Here is a 7,556-nt window from a genome sequence, read left to right as displayed (position 1 = left end):
AAAATTTAAAAATTTAAAAATTTAAAAATTTAAAATTTAAAATTTGAAAATTTAAAAATTTAAAAATTTAAAAATTTAAAATTTGAAAATTTGAAAATTTAAAAATTTAAAATTTAAAAATTTAAAAATTTAAAATTTAAAAATTTAAAAATTTTAAAAATTTTTAAAATAACATCAATCTAGACAACGATCTAGATCCGTTATAACGAGACGTGATAAAGTGCACGCGTACCGACCGAAAATTCAAAGTCGATTTTCTCGAAAACAAAGCCTCGAACGAAAAATTTTTATTCTATATTTTCGATTTCTTTTTTCGCGTAGAATCACCCCCTTTCCGCTTGTACCACCATTTACCAACCATCCTGTATATTATTAGCTGTTAAATGTTATCACGATGGAAATCTTACTCTGATCTCTATTTTAATATCGTCGTGTAAACAATCGTGGCAAACAATTTTTCTATTTTTCTCCTTTAATATCAAAGTTTTATCGCCTAATTACCACGTTTAAATTACATTTGTCTGATTTTATCGAGTCCTGAAACAAGGAAGATATATTTTGAAATGGAATGCTATTCACGATACGCGTGAGTGCGATTTTCTTTGATGGTAGCCTCTTAGGTGAAATAGGCGAATAATCTTCATTAAAATTCTATGTGATAAAATACGAGAAATCAAACGATTAATCCACGAAAAATATAAAATAGTAGCCCCGGTATAATTAGCCAAATTCGAGTACGTTACGCGAATTTTTAAACCCTGTTTCCTCGACAACAATAGGACAGATTCCACTCTAGATTTTCCATTTATCTTCTCACGCAGACTCGCCTCCTTTCCACTTGTACCGCCAGTTCAGCGACACCCTGTATATTTCTAACGACATTTCTTCACCGTTAGGAATGGCAGCTATTTGTTGTATAACTGTTTCTTTCCAACTATTTCCAACTACTTTCTCCTTGGCACCTTTACTCGACCACTAGATCACTAGGTCTGATTAGGTCATCGGATTACTGTCGGTAGACTGCTAGAATCTAAGTTACGCGACTGTAGTCGCTTTTCTTAGTCCGTTAAATCTGTGCAATTTTCTTTTTACGGATCAGCTTCGTCTAATCTCTTCGAATGATCCGAGTTAGAAATCTCAACGTCTTCCAACTATGTCTACCTTCTTTAGTACAATCAAACTCGATGATACGAATAACGCGAGATTTGACCGTAACACCATCGTTAGAATTATTCGCGCGCCACTTGGCTAATTTGTTCAAGTCTGAACATTTGACCGATACGAACGAATTAACGCTCAATTAAATCGCTCGTTTAACGGCTGTACCTTTTACGCAGCAATTGACAGATGTGACGCTTTACATTGTAAATGTCCGACTAAAAAATGCATCTAAGATACACGTTCATTTCTTTTACTCTGTCAGCCACTTGCCGAGTACCCGAGTGCCCAACAAGTCGCATAGTAACAGCTCTAATTTCTACGTAACCGAGTGTGTTCTCGGTCTGTTGCTTCAAGGTGGCCTCGTCGTTTCCGCCCCGAGATGCACTGAACGCGGCTCTGTACAAGGAGCCTTTAATGTAATTGGATTTTACGCCATGTCGTTTTAACATTGTATAATGCTTTTTCGATTCTTCCTTCCCTTTTATTTCTCTCTTGGAAACGGTGGATATCTCGAAACGCAGAAAATTCGCAGGCAAATCGGAGAATTCGAGCGATATAATAAAATTCAACGGTGAACGAATAAACGAACGAAAGGGATAATTTACAGCTTACCAGATAGGATTAATTTACGAGCAAACGATTTAATAAAATTCTCCTGCCGCGGATCTAGCATCTGATCCGTGATGTATAATTCAAAGGAATATATTTTTCCTAGTTTAATTAGGACTTGCGAGAAATTCGAGTGACATTGCACGATTCTTTTATTATACTTATCTTTATGAAGCCTATGTGACAAGATAATTTCTCTATCCTTCTTACGTGCAGGCTGGCTGAGTCACACGATTGTGACAAGCCGCGTATTCCTTGTTTGGACGAAATTCCGTGGAAAACGCGACAGAGCAAAGAATTTAATTGTGTAACGTGATTAGAGTCCCTCCTGTGACGTCATTCATGCTACACTGCAGTCTAAATAACGTAACTGTATGTTCCGCTTTGAAATGAAAATTCTTCTTCCCTGGCGAAATTGAAATCCGTGTCGAAATATTTCTAGCTTTTCGCCAGTCTACTCTTGCACTTGCACACGCGCTTGTCAAGTACGTGCCATCAATTGCACGCTCTCCGATCTAGTCATAGTCTCTCTGCTAATTACATTCAATTCAAATATTTTATGCTAATTTCATGGAAATCGCCATTCGCGATTACGTAATCTCGTCGAATTTAGACAATAGACTTTTGACATGTGTACGACGTTCAACTACAAATAAATAAGACTCGAATTTCATTAAAAAAAAAAAAATATACACGTCTTATTCGATCTCTTCGCCAATCTCCGAATAAATTGAAATTCAAATAGAGCTGGAAAACCACGAACAATTTAATCTAATTGCCAGGTTACAAGATATTAATTACCAAGGATTACAATACGCGAATATCTAGAAAAATAGACGAATACTACGAGCGAATTGAAATAAAGAATATCAAGATACATGTATGTTATTCAGGGAGATTAAATATTCGAGACATTAACCCTGAATTGGTATCGTCGGGTCGTAAGGTCGGCCACAAGAGTTCGCGTAAACTTATTTAATTTTAGAGTATTCAATTTCGATTCATATTCTGCGATTAACGCTGTCGATACGCTTATCGCGCAAGATGTAGAATACGAATCAAAATTATATACCTTAAAGCTAATCAGTTTACTATTGTAGTCGCTCGTAACTCGACAACATCGCACCGTAAGTTAATTTTGAAGCGATCGTAACAACATCAAAGTAATAATACGATCTATACGATACCGTTATTAAAAACTTTTATTATCGTAAATTTTATTATTAATTGCTATTATTATAATATGCTTCTAAAATACTGAGGTTTATTTATAAAAACATTTGCTTGGCTCGCAGTTGGCGGGAAGAAGAGAAAGAAGAAGAGAAAGCAAAGATTAAAGGGAATCGATATTCTTTACAAGCTTACGTGATGTAAACGCACGTTTATATAGCAAAAAAGGTGGTTATGAGCGCCTTATGACGCGAACAAGCATTAAAAAAAGAGTTGCAAACGCTATGAAACCATCGATACGAGAAGACGGAGTACGTTCCACGCTTCGGATGTGTTCGCTCAAGTCGTATTTTCAATAATGGAGCGTCTAATCCCTTCCAAGTGCGCGTTATCTATGAAATCCGATACATTTATCCACCGTTTCCAAGAATATATCCTTCATCAGCGATTTACTAATTTCTCTCGTATGCGTGTCGAAAAGAAATAAAAGAGAGAAAAAAAAATAAATAAATAAAAAAGAAGCGAAAAACGAGGAGCCAATTCCAAACGTAAATGGTGTTTTTAAACATAAATTTCTTACTCGACTATAATGTTGCTTGTAAACCAAGAAAGAAGTTTACGTCGCGACGTTTCGTCCTTTTCGGGTTTCTAAATTCGTCGAGTCTCGAGTTTTCGAGTTTCCAAGTTGTAAAAAATGAACAACTTGTCGTAGTGTGAAATCTGTTGAAATTCTCGTGTTCTCTGAAATTCTGTTTCAGGTTGTCGAATTCCTGAGACCCTCGCGGTTCAAATCTCAATGTATTTCGTTCGAAAATGTTTTTGATAATATCTATATATCTGTAGAATATCATCGGAAAGCACGTAAGATTTAAACAGGAACACACACATGCAACAGACCGTCGTCGGGGAGTTGCGTAAGGCAATTTAATCGTGTAGAGTGTAGATAATACCTTATAGATGGCTTGCTTGTAACATACGCGAACAAATAAACACGTAATTCGATCGGTATAACAAGCTCGATAATAACAAGAAACGTTTACTTTTCGCGTTGATCGGATGGCCGCCGTCACGTCGAAACTTCGCAGCGGATACGTTAAAAGTAAAAGCAAAACTTCTAACATTTACGAAAGCATTGACCCATTTCGAAAACATTTTACCAAAGTTTCAACAGAGCCTGATCTAAATCAGCCTTCTGCTCAAATTCGAGAGATTCGTTTAATAAGGGAAAACACATTCTCTGTAAATTTGCATAAAACCTGATCTAAACTCTCACCAACCCGACCTTCAAGTTATTAATACCGACGAATAAAATCTGATAAAGGGTTACTTACGTAGAACACGATTTGAGATTTTAGCTATTGAAAGTAATAACGGTTTTGGGATTCGGTATATAGTAGACTGATAGATTAAAAAAGTTAAATAATTACCAAGCAATTTTATATTTTTTATTGTTCGCACAGAGATGCAAAAATCGTTGAAAACGCACGAACGATTCCCCATACCAAATTGCATGAAAATCTAATAATTGTTTATTATAAACGAATAGTCTGTAATTCTTTTATCGAAACTTCTCCCGTTTATGAAATATCTGTATATTTTGTAATGCTATCTTTCCCAGCATTCTTAGCTGCACTATATTTCACTATCGATAGAAAAAATCGCGAAACAGCTTCGCAACTCGCAATGATCTAACATCTTCGGAATTTCCGATCGCGTTAATATCGATAAAAATTGCCGTTAATACGTTTCAATTATTTCGTATATATCGTAAGATTCTCAGATTCTTTCAAACAAGTTTGGAGATCCAATTCTACGTCCATATTTCTGAAACGATACGTATGAAACTAGCGAGCATTTACGGGTCACGCGTAAGTTCAACGTGCTTAGAGAAAAACTTGTCGATAAAAATAGTAGAAATGCCGCGTCGGAACGATTGTGCTTCGATGCTGGACTAATTCGTGGCCCGATCGATCGATAAACGAGCCCCTCGAAAGCCAAATTGATTAATCCCACCTTTTATAATGTTATTAAATTCGCATTGTCCGGGTACAGAAATTAGCGTTCGATATGGTAAAAGGAAATGCTTATTTTCATAAATTTAACATAAAGGAACAGCGTAAAATATAAAATAAGATAGAAACGAACGTCTATTACAAAGAAACCGCATATATTTCAAAAGAAAGATACCTTCTACCTTGAAATAATTTTACGCTGTTCCTGTGATTCCTTTAAACGTGAAAGTGACACAAGCAAAACGATCATTTCCTGTAACAATCCTGACTTGGTCGCGTAAGTTAAACGGCGCGAACTTTTGAAATTCTTTCGATATATAGATAATATCGAGCGCGATTTGAAACAGAGCCACTAAAAGTTGCAATGAATTACGTTCACTCGTCCGATCATTCGTTAGACGTAGTACGCCCGAAGAGGAAAAAGTCGCGTGACGGAATTGACTTTATGTTGTAATGCATTTCCATTTACACACAGATCGCTTAATAATCGTCGCTTGCCAACGCTTACGCTAATGAGTGCTCGCAATGCCAAGGAATGCGTGCGACCTGTTTGCCGTTTACGAGCTGTGAATGAGCCATCGAATATGTACATCATTTACTACGTAAAAGCGTGATACAATTTGAGGAAAATCGAGCTTTCAAGAAACTTACGCTGGAACGAGAATATTGGAAGCAGAAAATTATCAAGTACCTTGTTTTCTTCTTCTACGATTTAGTTAGTACGACAGGCGTATTTCGACAAATTATTAACCAATTAACTGATAAATAAGGAAAGTCGAGTTCTCGGGAAACTTTTGTTTGAACTAAAAAGTTCCATGAAACGAATGGTTAATCAAATCGTGTTTTTCCTTTACGCTTCACTCGCAGCGACGATAAATACGTTCTAACGATACGTCTAGCTAAACGACAGATGCATGTATTTTCGGTAGAATTGCCCTTCGGTTTTTAACGTATTACGTTTTCTTTATAAAAATAGAAAAAAAGCGAAACACGTTCCCATTGTAAAATCATAGGATTTTATTTTCATACGAACACTCGCTCTTTCTGTATCGACTATACATAATTCGATGGAGATATCTGACCACGTGACATTTCTGGCATCGGAAAACGAAAGAAAAAGTGTAACCAAGAGAAACGTACCTTAATGTCATCTAACAACAAGCCTGGTCACGGTGAACAGTTGTATCCCAGTCCTGTGAGACGCGGCTTTGCACGTTGCACGGTTGTGGGTTCGATAAAACAGCGTGAAGATGCACGCCGGTAGTCACATCTTATACACACTGTGTAACGCACACTACGTGTTGTACACGATTTCACCTCGCAATAATTCCGTAGTAGGAACAGGTCGTAAAAACACGCCTTTCTCTCTCTCACTCCAGCGAATATGATACGTTCGATGAACTTCCACCAACTTCACGAGATATGTATTACTATATGTATATATATACACACACGTATATGTACATGGCTTGCAATCACTTAACTGATCTTGAGATTTTAAGATTTACGCGTAAGAGGTTGGCCAACGTGGTCAACCAGCGGCAAGACGGATAACTATTGGATTTATTAACTGGATGTTTGGTAGATAGTCGTAAACGATGATACAAGAGAACCGGGAGGCCCTGCGAACTCACGGAGAACTCGGATGTTCACGTCGAGACGGTCGAATCGAATCTGGGCCAGCAGTAGCGCGCCGATGAAAATAGCACAGTGCCGAGACAGCTCTGCCCTCCTCATGCAGACGCCCCACTCTTTAATTCGTCGCGCGCGCTCTTTTCCCCACCGACGCGACCGTGACGCTTCAAGCTGATCGACCAATCACGATGCTGCATTCCTCCGTGACGTCATTCCCCGGAGAAGTGGTTGTCGGAACGAAGCGTGATCGTGAACAATAAAAACTACCTGTAGTGTCAACTTCGCTCGATATTATTTATTGTTATTGTTAGAAGATGCAAATACGCACAGAATGCGCGCAATACGCGAAAGTACAACGAGTATTCGAAGTATAATACAGCGCTTTCTTTTTTCTATGTAACAAACCTTACGTCATAAAACGAATTTAAACGAGACAATGGTTTATTTGGCGCCATTATGGTTATTACAGAAAACTGCAAGGCACACGCGGTTGAAATTATCTCTCAAACAATGGAATAACCGAGAATGTCGACATACAAATGTCACGAAGATTTCACCTATAGATAAAAGACGTGCTTGTACGTGTGAATCTTTCCTTTGATTTGCAGTAAGAGATCCGACATTGCATCATCTTGTAATATATGGCAGTTTATTGTTTCGCTGATTGAATATCATTCTTTCGATAATTGTATCCATTAAGAAACACTTTCGTACGTTTTCTAGATACAAGAACGCTTTGGCGATTTAACGATTTAAAACCGCAGCAAAAATGAAAATTTAGATTTGTAGGAAGGTGACGTAATACATAACGAAATAATTAGAAGGTAAATAGTTGGCACATTTTATAAATTTCGTAGCAACTTCTTCGACAAAGTGATATTTGAGAAATAAATAAATATAAGATGAAGTAAATGTCGTAATTATTTAGGTATTATTTACTCAAAGAAACCTAAATTAAGACGCTTCATG

General features: G+C 37.1%; 1 protein-coding gene across 1 annotated transcript in view; it reads right to left on the bottom strand.

Moving 5' to 3' along the window:
* The window catches only part of LOC100748886 (protein tyrosine phosphatase type IVA 1), a 27,070-nt gene extending 20,407 nt beyond the window's left edge, over positions 1 to 6,663 (bottom strand). Inside the window, exon 1 of the mRNA XM_012387466.3 lies at positions 6,093 to 6,663. The gene's annotated coding sequence lies outside the window, so the exon portion shown is untranslated. The remainder of the gene's footprint in view (positions 1 to 6,092) is intronic.
* Positions 6,664 to 7,556: the final 893 nt, after the last annotated feature.

The sequence above is a fragment of the Bombus impatiens genome, unplaced genomic scaffold (assembly GCF_000188095.3).
Source record: "Bombus impatiens unplaced genomic scaffold, BIMP_2.2 scf_0477, whole genome shotgun sequence".
Taxonomy (NCBI): Eukaryota; Metazoa; Arthropoda; class Insecta; order Hymenoptera; family Apidae; genus Bombus; species Bombus impatiens.
This window is presented reverse-complemented; position numbering and strand designations above follow the sequence as displayed.